The sequence below is a fragment of the Typopeltis vanoorti genome, chromosome 12 (assembly GCF_054136105.1).
Source record: "Typopeltis vanoorti isolate ZY-2024b chromosome 12, IOZ_Tvanoo_1.0, whole genome shotgun sequence".
Classification (NCBI taxonomy): Eukaryota; Metazoa; Arthropoda; class Arachnida; order Uropygi; family Thelyphonidae; genus Typopeltis; species Typopeltis vanoorti.
Window position 1 is genome coordinate 18,326,140 of NC_143560.1, and position 18,522 is coordinate 18,344,661.

General features: G+C 36.2%; 1 protein-coding gene across 1 annotated transcript in view; it reads left to right on the top strand.

Annotated features, from left to right (window-relative positions):
• Window positions 1–18,522, top strand: part of LOC150100611 (protein FAN-like) — a 477,112-nt gene that overhangs the window by 199,961 nt on the left and 258,629 nt on the right. The gene's annotated exons all lie outside the window — the stretch shown is intronic.

Here is an 18,522-nt window from a genome sequence, read left to right on the forward strand (position 1 = left end):
CCAGGGACCGCAAGAGAGAGAGTATGAAAAAGGACCCAGAAGTATCCAAAGGGGCTTTTTATCGAGGTATCCAGAAGCGGAGGCAGTACGCAGCAATGCAACGGCAGTATGCTGGTCTGCAGAGCGGTTTTTTATCGAGGTATGCAGAGGCAGAATCGAGGAAGGAAACAGGTATGCAGAAATGCAGTCTCCTCTCATAGTGTCTCTGAATCCAGCATCGCTGGTCTGTTGGACGTCCAAAGAGAAATAGGGAAATGTCGAAGGAGAAGTCGAACTAATAATATGTGTCAAGCTCCGTGAATTCTTTAGATGCGACGCCGATAAAGGAAAGAAGCCTGCACAAATGTTAAAGCCCAGGACAGAAAAGCAGTATTGGTAAGACATGATCAAATCCCCAAAAATCTTCTACAACGCAATGGAGCTAGCGAAAAGGAAGCCTGCACAACTGTTGAGGCCCAAGACAGAAAAGAAATCAGTGGAACCAGATAAGAGATGAAAGAACCAGTTCAGAAGAACTGTGAGTACAACTTTTATGTGTATGTTTAACATTTTGGAAGATTGACTGATAACAATTCCAAAGTTAATGTGTGGTTATGTTCTGGACTATGAAGTTATAGAAATATTGGTAGTAATTTAGGTATGGTATATTTGTTGTTTGAAGTATATATATATTTGGCCAGAAGTTTATAAAGTTAAATTATGTTTGTATGTTCTGGACTATGAGATTAAAGAAATATTGGTAGCAATTTAGATATAGTATACTTGTTGTTTGAAGTATATATATATTCGGCCGGACGTTTATGAAGTTAAATTATGTTTGTATGTTCTGGACTATGAGATTAAAGAAATATTGGTAGTAATTTAGATATAGTATACTTGTTGTTTGAAGTATATATATATTCGGCAGGACATATAGAAAGTTAAATTGTGATAATTTGTCCCGGATTAAGATGATAAAGAATAGTTGAGATAATTTAGATATGTAAGTTGTTTGAAATATGTATATTGCTTGAACAAGTTAGTTTTTGGATGAGAACATAAATTCTTGTATGATAGTATTGCTGCATGTTTATTATGTATGTACAATGTATGAGACATTATAATTCTTAGCAGCAGAATGAATGAGATCATAGATTGATGTATGATAGTATTGCTGTGTATTTTAATGTGTGTATAATGCATGAAACTATAATTCTTAGCTTTGATTTTCTGAAGAGCCAATTCATTTATGAAACTGTATTAATGCATCCTAGTTTAATAAATATGTTTGTTATGCTAAAGAATGTGTGTTCACTGATCCTTAATCCGTTGCACTGTTTCTAAAAAAGAAAATGCAAACCTGTGTGAAAAGTTGAATAAGAGTAGCCACAACTGTCAATAATGTTCTAGATAGATATGGAGAGATACTGCAGGTAATCTAAATTATATTTAATATCCATAAAGAGGAATCTTGGTGGCGCAGTCGTAACATTAAATAAATTTTCCAAGGTTCCCATGGTATCGGAAATAGGATAACCTGTAGCAAAATTTAAGAAAGGGTATAAAGTGTAAAAATAGAAATTAAAGTAAAGTTAATGGAGAATAGGAAGATAAAGTAGTAAGGGGTAAAGAGTAACTAAGGCAGTAAAAAATTAATGAAAGTTTACAATGGTTTAGCCAACTGATGTTTACACATGCTTAGTTTGTCGATTCCTTAGCAAGGTGTTCGTGCCATTTTCAGACATTCTCGCAGTGCATATGCTTCTTTGTGTGTGTTTATAATATCTAAGAAAATTGAATCACCTGCTGCATGTAAAATCCCCCCCCTCCACATGTGAAATTAGGTCAGTTATCTGTTTCTTCAATGTGAGGAATGTTAAAGCAGCTGAAATTCATTGGCACATTATTGAGATTTATGGAGAACACACAATGAGTGATTCGATGGTACGAAGATGGGTAAGACTTTTTATTGAAGGAAGGACAGGTGTGCACATTGATGAATGAAGCAGGTGACTATCTTTAGTGACTGATGATTTGGTGCATTCAGTTAAAGACCAGATTCGACAGAATAGGGGATTAACTATGATGTCACTCTTGCTGCAATTTCCAGAAGTTTCATGTTCATGTCTTCATGAAATTGTGTAAGAAAACTGAATTATCGGAAATTGTGTGTACACTGGATGCCGAACTTGCTTACAAAACAACACAAAGTGAATCGGCTGGGCGGTACATTGTAATTCTTGACATGCTACCATGAGGATGGCGATTCTTTCCTGACTAGACTTGTCACCAGGGACGAGACTTGGGTGTCGCACTCAACCCCTGACTCCAAACAACAGTCCATGGAGTGGAGGCACACCTCATCACCAGTTAAGATGAAATTGAAGACAATGGTTTCCACTCAGAAAATCATGTGCAACTGTATTTTGGGATAGACAAGGAATTTTGCTTGTAAACTTCTTGGGTCAAGGCTCCACAATCAACGTTAGTATGTACTGCCAAACCCTTAAGAAACTGCATCGTGTGATCCAGAATAAATGACATCGCATTCCTACCAGGGGCGTTGTTTTGATTCATGATAATGCCTGCCCATACACAGCTGGCATAACACAACAACTTCTCACCACCTTTTGCTAGGAACAATTCCATCATTCCCCCCACCCCATATAGTCCTGATCTCATGCCAAGCGATTTTCACCTTTTCAAACATCTGAAATCTTTCCTTTGTGGCCCACAGTTTCAAGATGATGACGAGGTCAAAGAAGCAGTCAATACATGGTTTGCATCACAGGTGGCAACCTTCTACAACAAAGGTATACAACTCTTGGTGCCTGTTATGATAAGTGCCTGAACAATGATGGAAATTATGTTCCATCTTTACACTTTCTTTATCTTTCACTAATTTAGAAAATTAATGAAAGATGTCTACTTTAATTTCCAATAAAGTTTTTTTTTTGTAAGTATATTTTTGTTTCTCTGACAGCCCATTGGAACTTACTTTCTGGACATTCCTCGTGTGTGTGTGTGTGAGTGAGAGAATTACTGAAATTTTCAGGTGCTTCTACTGTATTTAAAAGAAAAAGGTACATTTGACTTAAATTGTGTTCAGGTAAATATCAGTGATGAAGTAGATCCATATGCTATTTCACTTACATTCAGACTACAAATATTCTGATCTTTCTCAGTGAATTAATTCACTTATTTCTTGAATAAATTGTATCTTATCTTACAACTTGTGATTTGGACAATTCAGATAAAAGAAAATGTTAATAATGTAGTGCATGTTATACCTGATTCTTTTTGCATTCATTTTCATCTAATTCTTGCATGTGTTTGTTTTTTGTTTTTTTTAACTTAATTTCAAATTATTACCTAGGGAAAAAAAAGGGTTAAAATAGCTACATATATAAATATTGAAGATATTTGAAATGAAGTTGACATTGTTAGCATTCAGGAATGTGTAAGCAGAGCTAACTAATCTAAGATGGTATGTCTTTTAAATAGAATGGATGAGGAAAGATTAGTACAGCAAGTATTTAATATGCCAGGATGGCAGGAAAGAGACCCAGAGGAAGACCACGGTCTAGGTGAATTGATCCATTCTTAGAAGCACGGAATGTTAGATATGACAATATTGAAGCTGAAAAGTAATAGACTAATTTGGAGGAAAATTGTGGATAGGAGATTAATGATAATGTAAACTTAATCATGTAGTGCTGTCATAGTAGCACAAACACCCATTGAGGGTACAAATCAGGAAATTGATGATGATGATATATATAATGGTGGTGTATTGTGGTATAACTGTGTTTGGAGAGCTCCAAAAGCTAAGTTGTTTAGTTTAAAAAAAAAAAAAAAATAGTGTTATCGGTTAAAAATAATAAATTTAGTTTAATCCTTTATCCAAGTGTGAGCAAACAAAGATTGCGCCTGAAAGTATCTTCAGGACTGGGGTAAGGTGGTACAACACCAGGGAAACTCCTTGCAAAGGTGAAGCAAGCTACCAACACTCCTATCTCAGTATCTCCCATAATGCAAAACACATTTCCTTGTGGATATGTCTAATGTTATGCATTAAGGGAAGGGCCACTACCCAGACTAGTTTCGACCTTTATTGAGGTCTCTTCAGTGGGAGCCAGGCCCAATTGGAGATACCAGGCAGAGGTAGCTTGCTCCACCTTTGCAAGGAGTTGCCCTGGTGTTGTACCACCTTACCCCAGTCCTGAAGATACTTTCAGGTGCAAACTTTGTTTGCTCACACTTGGATAAAGGATTCAACTAAATTTATTATACTCGAACCAAGCGAAAAATAAACTTTCAACATCTTTCTCTAAATCCAGAGTAATTTATTAAAAAAGGGTGGCACACCATTTGGCAACTCCTATAGGTAGAGATGACCTGCTAATGCTTCTGCCTAGTATCTCCACTTGGGCATGGCTTCCACTGAAGAGACCTCAATAAAGGTTGAAACTAGTCTGGGTAGTGGCCCTTCCCTTAATGCATAACATTAGACATATCCGCAAGGAAATGTGTTTTGCATTATGGGAGGAGTTGCCCTGGTGTTGTACCACTTTACCCCAGTCCCAAAGATACTTTCAGGCGCAAACTTTGTTTGCTCACACTTGGATAAAGAATTAAACTAAATTTATTATACTCTAACCAAGTGAAAAATAAACTTTCAATATCAGTTAAAAAATTGTGTTAGAATTAGACTGAATTGTGGAGTTAATTAGTTTAAGTTAAAAGTTTTGTCTTAAATATTGTTAATTTAGCTTTTGTACTTTAAGTTACATAGCATAGCATATGGCACCAATACAAAGCAGAACAATGGTGTCCAAGGCATCATTGTTTAAAGAATTTAATCAAAGGGACTTTATGCAGTGCAATGTCTACAAAATGTATGCATTACTGAAGGCAGCTGGAATTTGGTTTGAAGGCAAAAGTGGTGGGAAAATGTGCCAAAAATGCTATGAGAGCAAGGATCAAAAGTGTGTCTCAGGTCAAAGTAGTGGATGAAACTCAGAATATGATTGAAAATGTGGGTGATGTATCGTCAGATAGAATTGAGAGTGATATTAAATGTGATACGATTGAGAGAGAATCAAAAGTGTTGAATAAAAGAATAATATGACTGATGTAAAGAATGTAGAGCTGGCTGCAATGAGGGAGATAGCTCGGTTGCATGGAGTGATACACAGGGTAAAGCCGGTGCTAGAGTGAATGCAGAAATGTCTGGCAAGAGTTAGCTGATAACAGAAAGAAAGAAGTGCAAGATAAGAGAAATTAGGGCTTGACCAAGAGAGAAAATAAAATCAAAGAGCAAGTATTGTAGGCCTGAGGTCAGCAACCATTTTTTTAATATGAAGAGCGCAATATAAAATTCGAAAATTACGGAGGGCTCATGACACAGGCATTTTTTCTTTCATTTCAGGCTTAGATATTCTATGATTAGTTGTTTTTAAGAAAATATGAGATTTCAAATTTTAACATTATTTTATTCAACTTGCTTTTAATAAATTTAGTTTAATCCTTTATCCAAGTGTGAACAAACAAAGTTTGCACCTGAAAGTATCTTCAGGACTGGAGTAAGGTGGTACAACACCGGGCAACTCGTTGCAAAGGTAGAGCAAGCTTACATCACTCATATCTACTTTCAACATCTTTCTCTAAATCCAGAGTAATTTAATAAAAAAGGTGGCACACTGTTTGGCAACTCCTATAGGTAGAGATGACCTTGCTGATGCTTCTGCCTGGTATCTCCACTTGGGCCTGGCTCCCACTGAAGAGACCTCAATAAAGGTCAAAAGTAGTCTGGGTAGTGGCCCTTCCCTTAATGCATAACATTATAGATATCTGCAAGGAGATGTGTTTTGCATTATGGGAGATACTGAGATAGGAGTGATGTAAGCTTGCTCCACCTTTGCAACGAGTTGCCTGGTGTTGTACCACCTTACCCCAGTCCTGAAGATACTTTCAGGTGCAAACTTTGTTTTATCACGCTTGGATAAAGAATTAAACTAAATTTATTATAGTCTAACCAAGTGAAAAATAAACTTTCATCAACTTGCTTTTAAAACATTTTGTCATATGGTATTTTATATCAATGAATATAAAATACCATAAATAATAAAATAATAGATGAATACAAAAAATATAAATTCAATAGGATTTAATGAGAAACCTTGCCTTGTACATCATCTGCTAATTTTTTACAATGAGCCATATAGTTTGAAGTACCTGCCCTGAAACAATTATCCAAATGTGAGTCTGTAAGTTGAGATTGATATTTTGATTTCAAATATGCCATATTGGAAAATGGAGTCTTGTAGTTGTATGTAGTTGCACAATATGAATAAATTTTTAGCGAGCATTTTCTCAGAATAGGAAAAGTATTTCTATCTACTAACTTCCAGAACATTTTTGTCATCATGATGAGCTTTTAAAATTATGTTGTTTTGTAAATTAATTATTTCCATTTCCAACTCTTCTGTATCACTTAGCTTGAAGTAATTGGAAATTTTAGCAGGGTATATCTTCTTCAGTAACATTAAATGAATTTAGGAAAAAGCTAAAGTTACAAAATCTTGAAAGCAGGAAGAAAACTCTTCTAATGATGTGTCTATTATTTTTATATACGATGTAGTGCTAAATGTTTCATTATTCAAACTTTCATTGATATGTTTACATTTGGAAAATGTGACAACGAATTTTTCATGAGATGCGATTTCAATAGTTCCAACTTATTGAAAGCATTGACTGCACTAATCATATCAGCAATATGGGAATTTTTTCCTTGTAATTGTAGATTTAAATCATTAAGCTTTGCCATTATATCTGTTTGAAATCCACGATGTATTAACCAACTTTTATTTTCTACTTTTACATAAAAATCGCTTCTTGATGTAATAAATTCTTTTATTTGTGGCAAAAGAATAATAAATTGCTCAAGTATTTTACCTCTGCTCAATCTCACTTCAGTATGTAATAGTAGGTCATCATTTTCAGCTTTATCATCTTTCAAAAGTAATTTAAATAATCTGTGTTGAGTTGCTTTTAATTTTACCAAATTAATAATTTTTGTTACAATTGACAGTTTCAGCGTATAACATTTCCTGATGAATAAGACAATGATATGCAATAAATTTAGGAAATAAAGTGTCCTGTCTGCACAAGCTAATAAATCCATTATCCTTACCAGTCATTGCTCGTGCACCATCAGTAGTAATTGAAGTTACTTGGTAATTTGTAATTTTTGTCATAGTACAAAATCTTTAAAAACGGAAAATATATCCTCTCCTCTAGTGTGCCCCCTTCAATGGAAGAATTTTAAGAAATTCTTCTTTTGTAGAAAAATCATCGAATATCTTTTTCACCGAAATTGCTAATTATGATGTATCTGTTATGTCTGTCGATTCATCAAGCTGTAGCAAAAAGAAAAACACATTTTTCCATATCATTTGCTAATTCTGTTTCTAAGTAAACTGCAATTGATTCATTTCTTCTAGTTACAGTTCTTGCTGATGACTCTTCTTCTTCTTCTGCATCTTCTCCCACTTAAGTGGGGTCACTGTTTATTATGAGTCTCCTCCACACCTTCCTGTCTTGGGCTGTCACCACATCCAAGTTCTTCATCTTCAAGTCCTCTTCTACCAGCTCCCTCCATCTCTTCTTTGGCCGCCCACGCTTCCGCCTTCCTTGCACATCCATCTGCATGACCCTTCTTCCCACATATTCGTCCTCTCTCCTCATCACATGACCAAACCATCTCAACCTTGCCTCCTGTATTTTCGCTCCTAAGTTCGTAACTTTCACTGTTCCCCTGACATAGTCATTTCTCAGATGATCCTTTCTGGTCACACCGCACATCCACCTAAGCATTCTCATCTCTGCTACTTCCATCCTGCTAATGTTATTTTTCCTCAGGGCCACAGTTTCTATAGCATATATCATAGCTGGCCTCACTACTGTCCTATAAATTTTGCCTTTCAGATTGATCGGCACCCTCTTATCACATAACACTCCAGCCATCTCCCTCCAGTTCCTCCAACCTGCTTGTATCCTGCATCCCACTTCCTTCTCACCTCCTCCATCTTCTTCCACTGTCGAACCTAAGTATCTAAAGTCTCTCACCTTCCTGATGACATTTCCTTCCAGCTCCAGGTCTGTCTCCTGGCCACCGCCCACTGCGCAACACATATACTCTGTCTTACTTCTGCTCAGTCTCATACCTCTCTCTTCCAGTACTTTTCTCCATCTTTCCAGTTTAGTTTCCGCTTCTTCTCTTGAATCTACACACAGCAAGATGTCATCTGCATACAGCATTGTCCAAGGTGCATCTTCTCTCACCTCCTCTGTTACCACCTCCATCACAATATTAAACAGAAACAGACTTAATGCTGACCCTTGATGCAAGCCAACTGTTACTTGAAAACTTTCTGTCTGTCCCAAACAGGTCCGAACACTTGTCTTCACATTTCTGTACATTTCGTGCACCAACCTGACATATTTCTCCCGCACCTTCTTCTCCCTCAGACACCTCCAGACTTCTTGCCTTGGCACTCTATCGTATGCTTTCTCCAGATCAATAAATACCAGATGTAGCTCCCTTTGTTTCTCTCGATATTTTTCCATCATCTGTCGTAACCCAAAGATAGCATCTGTTGTTGATCTACCAGGCATGAAGCCAAATTGTTCCTTTGCAATCTCCACCTCCTCCCTCAATCTACCATCAAGAACCCTTTCTAGGATCTTCATTGTGTGGGACATCAACTTTATTCCTCTGTAATTTTTACAGTCTTGTGCACCCCCTTTACCCTTGTAGATGGGAACATTTTTCCATATCATTTGCTAATTCTGTTTCTAAGTAAACTGCAATTGATTCATTTCTTCTAGTTACAGTTCTTGCTGATGACTGCAACGTATTTATAGCTGAAACTATTTCAGTTTTAATTTTGAAATCTTCAAAAAGTGAATCTGCAGCTTCTAGCATAGCTTCATTAATTAAATCTCCAGCTATAAATGTTTTTCTCTTCATAGCTAGCAAATGCGAAATTTTAAAAATGTGATTATTGGTGCTTTTGACTGTTGCAACGGTTTACTAAAAAAACTTTGCTGTTTAGTAATCGATGAGTTCAAAGATAAAATCTTTGAACTCAAAATTTTTTTTTTATTTTGGATTTCACTGGATAGTCAAAATTAAAATTGGCATGAATGGTTTTGAAATCTTTCTATATTATTTTTTTTTTTTAGAAATAGCCACACTATTATTGCATAATAAACAAATGCATTGGTCATTAAGATTGATGAAGTGATACTCTTCCTCCCAATCGTCATTAAAATAGTATGTTCTTTTCCTTTCACGTTTATCCATTATAAAGGGTTAAAAATATCTTTGTAAACAAAGTATTTTATATTTGCGCTGATAGCGGGAGTGATTCAACAAACACACATACTAAAAAACAAAGGGTTCTAACAATGTTTAGAAGGTGTGAAGGGTGGTGAGAGCGGTCACATTGATAACTGGGTGACGTCAACAACTGAAACTTATGATCAGTGGTCTCTCGTCTTAATAGGCACAAATGAAGCAGTTTACATGATTTTTATATGTTTACATGAAACAGGATTTTAACGGTATTGATACGAACACAAATTGATAAGAAAATAAAAATATTGGATATAATACCAGTGAAATATTAACTTAAAAGCTAATATTTCGCTGGTATTATATCCAGCATCTTCAGGGCACACAAACAAAGTTGTCACAAATGCGACACAACCACAATTTGGTATGACAGTGGGGCTAGTATAGGTAATTGCAATGTGCAACACAAGACTAAAGTCCTAATACGGTGCCATCTAAGTTTAAAAAAAAAACAGTAGTCCTTAGATGGTGCCGTATTAGGACTAGTCTTGTGTTGCATGCTGCAATTACTTATACTAGCCCCACTGTTACACCGGATTGTGGTTGTCTTGCATTTGTAACAGCTTTGTTTGTGTGCTCTGAAGATGCTGGATATAATACCAGCGAAATATTAGCTTTTAAGTTAATAAATAGTTATTTTCTTATCAATCTTTGTTCATATCAGTACCGTTAAAATCCTGTTTCAACATGTGTGACGAACACAAGCCTTTCACGCTGTTAAAGCAGTTTACAATAATTTCTCTGAGGGTGCACTAAAAATTCATTGTGGGTGCCATGACGCTCGTGGGTGCCACATTGCTGACTCCAGTTGTAGGCCATCCGATCATAAAAGGTGTGATCGATGAGGGTTTAATAAAAAATCATGCTTTCCCAGTGCAAAAATTAGGGTTGTTAGTGAGGCTATTAGAGCACAAAAAGGTAGGGTGAAAGAATTGATCATAGTGGTTGGAATGAATGATTTAATAGGAGAAAAATATGCCATGAGAGAGGACATGAAAGAATCACTGGAAGTAGCAAAAGAAAAGAGTGAGAGAGAGAGAGAGAGAGCTAAGATTGTGAGTTTGTTGCCATGATATAACACAATGGAGCTGAGAAGTAGGGCCATAATAGCGAATGGCTCGATGCATAGGTTATGCAAGAGAAGTGATATGAAGTTAGTTTGACGATGGTTTTGCATCTGAATGGATTTAGTGTTTGGAGATAGACTGGAAAAGTGTTGTTGAATAAAGTGAAAGTGGATATGCAGAATCAGGGAAACTAGAGCTTTTTTTGGGGTGGGGGTGGGGGGCTATTGAGTGAATATGCAGACATCAGTGAGGCAGTTGAGTGTAACAATGTGTATACAAAGTTAGTACCACTGGGTAACAAACCAGAATGGGATAGTTAGTATAAAGCATCAGGATAGAAGTGGCCTAAGGGGCTTTTGCATTTTATGTACACTAATGCCTAGAGCATTTGGAACGAGCTGGAGGAATTTTTGGCATTGGTTGGCTCATCCTGGCCAAATGTTATTGGCTTTAGTGAGACATGGCTAACGGAAGATGATATGGTTAGTGGGATAGAATGTGAAGGATATAGTGTGTTCAGGGAGGATAGAAAAGAATGGGGGAGGAGGGTTATTAATGATAGCCAATGAACTGCAACCAAAGAGAGTAGAAGTTCAACTGCAAGCCAGTCAAAATAGCACATTTGAGGCTATCTGGTGTGAGATTGAGGCCAGCAGAACAAATATACAGTTGGATGCTGCTATAGACCAGGGTTTGGAAAAGATGGTCTCCATAATCTTTTTCATAGTATACATCATGCATCAGCAAAGAGACTCAATGAGTGGAGGACAGATTATTATGGATGATTTCAGCTATGGGAACATAGATTGGAAGGAGAAGAGGACACGTAGAAGGAACGAAATAGAATTTATGCGGTTACTAAGGGATAATTACCTGAGACAGCATGAGATAATTACCTGAGACAGAATATATTAGGGGTTCGAGAATACTTGATCTAGCAATTGCATCTGAGAATTTATCATATTCTCAGATGTGGTCATATTCTATAATGAATATGACCACATTGCCACCAATTGGTGAGAGTGATCATATGGTCTTGACCTGAATGAGAGTGATCATATGGTCTTGAAGTGGCTAAATGTGTGGAATTTTCAGTTAAGATTGGATATATGTGGAATTACAGGGCTTGTAAGAATGACAAGCTTAGGAGATTGCTTGGATTGGTACCATGGCATGAAAAACTGCAAGTGCTAGATGTCGAAAGTGCATGGGAATTGGTAAAGGAGTGTTTGAGGGAGGTAATGGCAGACTGTATACCTGGAGTCAGGAGAGTAAATCAAGTTGGAGTTAAATGGATGAATATCATCATTAAGCTGGAGCTGCAAAACAAAAAACAAAAAATTATGGAGGAAATTTAAGGAGAAAGATGACCTGCAGGCACATGAACAGTACTAGGCACAGGCAAAGAAAATCCCAAACAGTTCTTTCTGTATGCTGCAACTAAAAGGAAGAATGTATATGGCAGAATGAAATGGTAGGGAGGTAAATGAATCAGTCGAAATAGTACAATTACTAATTTTGTAAGAGTATATCATTCAGGTAGTGATATTGCAGTGATAAGAGAGCCAAAGGCTTATACGGAAACAGAAGTAAATGAAATGGAGGTGCATATCATATTACAGAACCTTAATGTGAATACAACAGTAGGATTGGATGCTATACCATCTCGAGTTTTACATGAAGCGGTAAGGGAATTGTCAGTGCCCTTTACCATATTGTTTAATCTAAGTCTCAGCTCTGAGTTAGTCCTGAAGGGATGAGAAGAGGGAGAAATAGTTCCATTGCATAAAGGAAGCTCCAAGACTGACGTATCAAATCTGACCGATCAGCATATCAGGAGTTGTTGTCAAAGTATTGGAGAAGTTGGTCAAAATACAGGAATGGATAGATAGAAATGTATGAGGGACAACATGGTTTTGTGAAGAGTGGGTTGTGCCTCAGTAACTTGCTCACTTTATAATACAGTGACAACTGAGTTAAATAAAGATAATGGGTTTACAGTGATACTGCTCTGGACTTTGCAAAAGCTTTTGACAGGATACTGCATGAAATTCTAATCAATAAATTGCAGCACAAGTGTTGGGGGGGGGTAAATACAGGGTGTTCGGGATAAATTTGACAGTTTCGTAAGGAAAAAGAAAATCTTCTTTGTATCTATTAAATTTAATGAATTGACAAAAAAACATTACAGGCAGAGTTAATTACAATACTATCAACAAGATTTACTCAAAATAACCACCATTAGCATCGATCACAGCTTCAATTCTGCTTCGGAACCTCGAACAAGCTGATGCTACAGTCTCCCTGGGAAGGGCCGCAAAAACTGTTTTAATTTTATCCATTAACTGGGCTTTTGTATTACTGGAAGTGCGATTGGTGTCTTTTTCAACTGCGCCCCATACAAAATAATCCATGGGGTTAAGGTCTGGGGAGTTTGGAGGCCAAACATTTGGACTGGTGAAGTCGTAGAAATTTTCAGACAACCATTTTTGACTTTTCCCAGAGGTTTGGCAAGGGGCCGAATCCTGCTGCCATACATACGGCCTACCATTGGCTACCCTTGTTATCCAGGGCTTGACTACAGTTAGCAACTCCACGAACAAAGCCCGAATTCCAATGCCAGGGTTCTTCAACACCTGTTCCTGCAGATTTGCGAGGAATTCTGCTGTACGAACGCAATCAGATCGTCTGCTAGGGATCTTTCTTCTTGCTACATCCTCGTAGTCACCATTGCAAGTCTCTAGTTCATGCCTGATTGTTTTTACTGTATTCAGGGAGCATTGGGCAGCAGTCGTAATATCCTTATTTTGATGGCGGGCACGAATCATCATGATACAAGTTATTCTCTTCCATGATTCAGGTGGGTTCCAGCTATCCATCCTTTCTGACATCTTGTATATGAATGAAGAAGGGTCCAAACTTTTAAATGAAGAGAAGTGTGTGTTAATACATGTAACTTACGGAAAAATATAATTAATTATAAATATGTCAAATTTATCCCGAACACCCTGTATAAAGTTGGTGAAGTGAATAAGAGGAGTGATTCATGGAGAGATATCAGAGAGTGGTTCTTCAGGAGTAGAGTCCAGTAGAAGACCTGTAACTAGTGGCATGCCACAGGGGAACTATTCAGTTGTTTGCTGATGATGCAAAATTGGGTAGAGCAATAGTTAATATGGATGATGGCAAAATTTTGCAGGATGATTTGGATATACGGGAAGTCTTTGCAAAGGAGAATGGATATCATTTTAATGTGGCAAAATGTAAGGTTATTCATTTTGAGATGAAAAGATTACCAGCTTTGTTCCACATTGATGGAACTTTATTCCAGGAAACTGATGAAGCCAGAGATTTGGGAATGTTAGTAGATAGGGAGTTAAAGTTTAGGGAGCACATAGCAAAAGTGGCTAAAGCAGCTCATCAGATCACTTGGTTACTGAAGAATACTTTTGATGAGCAGAGACGAGCAGGTTATATTATTCCTCTTTATCGAGCCTTGATAAGACTCCCATCTTGAATACTGCATGCAGATCTGGCCGTCAGGCTTTCTTGATGACAATGATGAGAAGGTGGAGATGATCCAGAGGCAAGTGACCAAGATGGTAGCAGGTCTATGGAATGAACCTTACAAGAACAGATTGAAGATTTGTGTGTTACAAAAACTTGTTGATAGATAGAAAAAGCATGTCTATTTTGTATGATGGAGATATACAAATTACCTGAAGTTTTTTACAAGATTAATTCAAAGGAAATTTTTCCAAACAGGTCTGGTGGTGGTAGAACTAGGGGCCATCCATGGAAACTGAGTAAGAGCATAGTTAGCAAGGGTGTTAGAGCTAGGTTTTTTGCTTGGAGAGTGGTGAATGAGTGGAATAGGTTGCCAGAGTCTGTTGTGTGGTGCCATGACTGAATGAGTTCAAAGCAAAGTATGATAGATATTGTGTTTGATATTTCTTGATGTGATGTTTAGGGCCTCCCTTGATGAGTCTAAGGACTCTTTGGAGTGCCCATAATTATAATAAGAAATCAAATAACCTTTTTTTAAACTTTTAGAGAGCACAAATAATTCCTATTTTTTTGTCAGATTCAAATTAATTCAATTTAATTTCATAATATTGGATCTCCCTCCAAGCATATACTATAGGTCTTGGATCTCTTTAAATCAATCATTTTTCACAAAGCCAAAAAAAAAAAAAGCAGGTATTTATTATAAGTCAATGTATTGTTACTGTTTCTTTTGAGCTATCATCATCATTTTATCTCCTGAAGATTATAATACAGTCTATAGAATTTCCTCTATTTTACTAACCTTTCCTCTGCCATTCTGTTTAAGTGACCATACCACCTGAGATTAATTCTGCTAACACATTCTTTAATGCAGACAATCTCAGGTTCCATTTTTTTTTATATGATTCTGCCATTGATGCCATCTGTTCCCTCTCCTAATCTTTCTCAAAATCCTCATATTTGTTGTCTCTAATCTTTGATCGAGTATTTCATTTCTAACCCAACACTCAGATCCATAACTTAAAACTGGTTGTGAACACCCTCTTGGATACTGCTGGTTTAGTGTTTTGACTAATTTCTCTCTTATTCCATGTAAATTTATTCATCTGGCTCCCCACTATACCAGTTTGCTTATTCTGTTGTCTATTTCCAAATTTAATACACCACCTTCACTAAAAATCATGCCTAAATAGTTGAAACATTGTAAACATCAGCTGTATCCTGAAATAGAGAACCTATAAAACAAGTAAAACGTTTCAGCTATTTAAGCACACTTTTTAGTGAAGATTGGAAATTAATTTGGAAATAAACAGCAGAATTAGCAAAGCTGGTATGGTAGAAAGTTCAACTTAATAAATTTGTATGGAATGATAGAGAGATCTGGCAAAATACTAAATTAGTTATGGAAAAGACAGTGTTTATACCATTTTTAAGTTATTGATCTGAGAGTTAGGTTAGAAATAAAACACTTGATCATAGATTAGAGACCACAAATATGAGGATTCTGAGAAGGATTAGGGGACTGCAGATGGCAGTATCATATTAAAAACGAGAATATTAGGAAAGAACTTGATGTTGTTAGCATTCAGGAATGTGTTAGCAAAGCTAATCTTAGGTGGTATGGCCACTTAAACAGAATGTTTATATATATATATATATATATATATTCCTGTATATTAGATCTTATACTTCTGTCTTCTAAGACAGAAGTATAAGATTCTATACACCCCCCCCTGAGGGATATGTCAGGAATTTGATAATGATGATAAAAATAGCTGAAATATTTTACTTGTTCTATAGCCCCTCCATCTGAATGGAGATGGAACAAGCTTGTGTTCCTGCCTGTTTTCATAGTTTTGGTCTTTTTGTTGCTGATTTTCTTGCCACATTTGTTACATCTGTTATTCGACTTAGAGAACATTTGCACTCGATGTGTTTAGGAACGTGCAGAAAGCTAAGTTTGATATCTCCAGTTTTAGTATCAGGTTTAATGCAACTTTCTTTCATAATGTGATCCATATAGATAAGGAATAACAGTAGAGATAATATGCTTAATTTTCTTATCCCTCATTTTTCATCAAACCATCTTCCTGCATTTCCTTCAATTCTAACTACTGACTTAACTTAATATAGGCTATGTTATGCTTTGTGTAATGTTCCATTTACTCCATATAATTGTAGTGTTTTGAAAAGATTTTCCCTCAGTACCTTGTCCTATGTCTTTTTCAGCTCTACAAAACTCAAGTACAGATCCTTATCTTATTCCCATGATTTCTCCACTATTTGTTGTAAAGTGAAAATCTGATCCTAACAACCTCTTTTTGGCCTGAATTCAGCTTCATCTAGTTTGTCTTACACAGTTTTTCTTGACTTCTTTTCAAGTTTGCTTGCATAAATCGGAATACGTAGAGAAATCCTCTGTAATTTTCACATTAAGCTTTATCTCCTCCTTTTTTTTAGATAGGAACTATAAGAACTCTATTCCAATGATCTGGAATTCTGCCTTCCGACCAGGCCCTCTGAATTATAAACAGTTTAACCTCTGCAAAACTTTTATACCTTCATATTTGAACATTTATGGTCACATATCATCCTTACCAGCTGCCTTTTCACATTTCCAGTTTTAAATGGCTTTTTCTACCTCAAGTATTAATATATACTCCTGTTTGCATTCCTCTCGAAAATTTTCTGCTACTCTTCTGGCATTGCATGTTTCATTTAACATTCTTTTAAAAGTAATTATTCCAGACATCTCTGATATCCTGATCTTCATTTTTCATATGACGTTTATCATCATTGATTCCTTTTACAGTAAGTACACTTTCCTCCATTTCTAGGCTTTTTTTTTCAATAGCCTACAGAACATTTTGTAACCTTCTTGATATTTATCTTCTGTATTCTTTCCCAAATCTTCCCATGAGTTTTGTTTAGCTACTTTGACACATAGCTTAGCCAGCGCCAGATTAGATCGTGCCCGCAAACAAATAAATATCATGCCTGATGGATTTTAAGACAAAAATATAAGAAAATCTCTAATTGCTATTTTGTTTTCATTAGAAGAGAAACATTAATGCAAAACTATTACATAATAATATTAATTAAATGTTTGCTCTATGGGGATATTGCGCAATAAAACTGTTTAGAAGCTCTTCTAAATTTAAATTAGAAGAGCTTCTAAACAGCCTCTATCAATATAGTTGTTAGACCAACCAAACTTTCTTGGGTCATAGCTGTTCACAAATAATTTTTAATCAATTTAAGCTTGGAAAAACTTCTTTCCGCACTTGCTAACAATTTCTGTTAGCGACGGCGCCTACCGCAATATGGCTGAATGAGCACCCTTATTAAGCTGTGCCATGAGGCAGGCTATCTCTGTGCTACACCCTGTCGATGGTACTGAGCTTAGCTCTCTCTTTCATTTTTCTCTATGTTCTTTTAGGGCATCTGCAGACATATTTGCTAGGAACTTTTGGTATGCCTTCTTCTTTTGGCATCCTTATTTTTCTATCCTTGCAGACAACTTTACCACAGGCCTCCCTACCTCCCTAGTTGAATCAGTCAGATTTCGCTGTGATTTGGTTCTTGTTTTGAACTGTTTCATTCTTTCCTCAATAATGTTTGTATAGTTTGGTCTACAGTTTACTTGTAAGAGCTGTTAAACTTTATTTTTTTTAAAACCTCTTTTTTATAGTGTTCTTTTCAATGTGGTATTCGTTTTAATCCTACTTAAAATTATGTGATGGTCACGTTTATTTTAAATCCCCTCTACATTCTTGTATCCTGAACCAGCATAACAATATCAGTATCAATAACAATATCAATATCAATAACAGTCAGTGAGCCTTTTCTTATTTCTTGTGCCCTTTTTCCATGTAAACTTATGCACATTTTTATGTTGACACGTGTTGTTGTTAGTGATAACTAGTCATCACTAACAGCAGAAATCCGGCAGATACTTACCATTATTATTATCCTTGTACTTTTCTCTAAATTTTTCCAAAACATTTCTGTATGCCTAGTGGGATTACTTTCCATTCTGCTGTTTAGATCTCCAATTAGTACCACTTTTTCCATTTTTTTTATGTCAGCTGCCTGCCCTAATGACTCAAAAAGTTCTTCCACTTCTTTGTGAGACCATAGTCTATTAATTGTCTATTTTTCCCATTTTGAAATTGCCCACTTAACTCTACTTGATATTGCCTTCCAATCAAGAAGTTTAGTTTCATGTTGAATTCTCTCACTATTTCTTTCTTTCCTTTATCATTATTGCCCGAATATAACATCCATACTTATTATTTAGTAAGATCTCATCTGTTTTTGTTTTCTTTGTTTCAGTGATGCTAATTATGTCTACATAGTACTTTTTTTGGTTCTTCTGCAAGTTTGATTTCCTTTTCGTTAATACTCTTTATGCTGATGGTTCCTATCTTCAGCTCTTCTGACATTGGGTTTGTTCTTCTTCTACTAGAGGTTGAGCTTGAGTCTGTTCCAATAGCTGACTTTTCACTGCTCGCCCTGGTTCCCTGATTTAACAGTGTGACTTTGTTT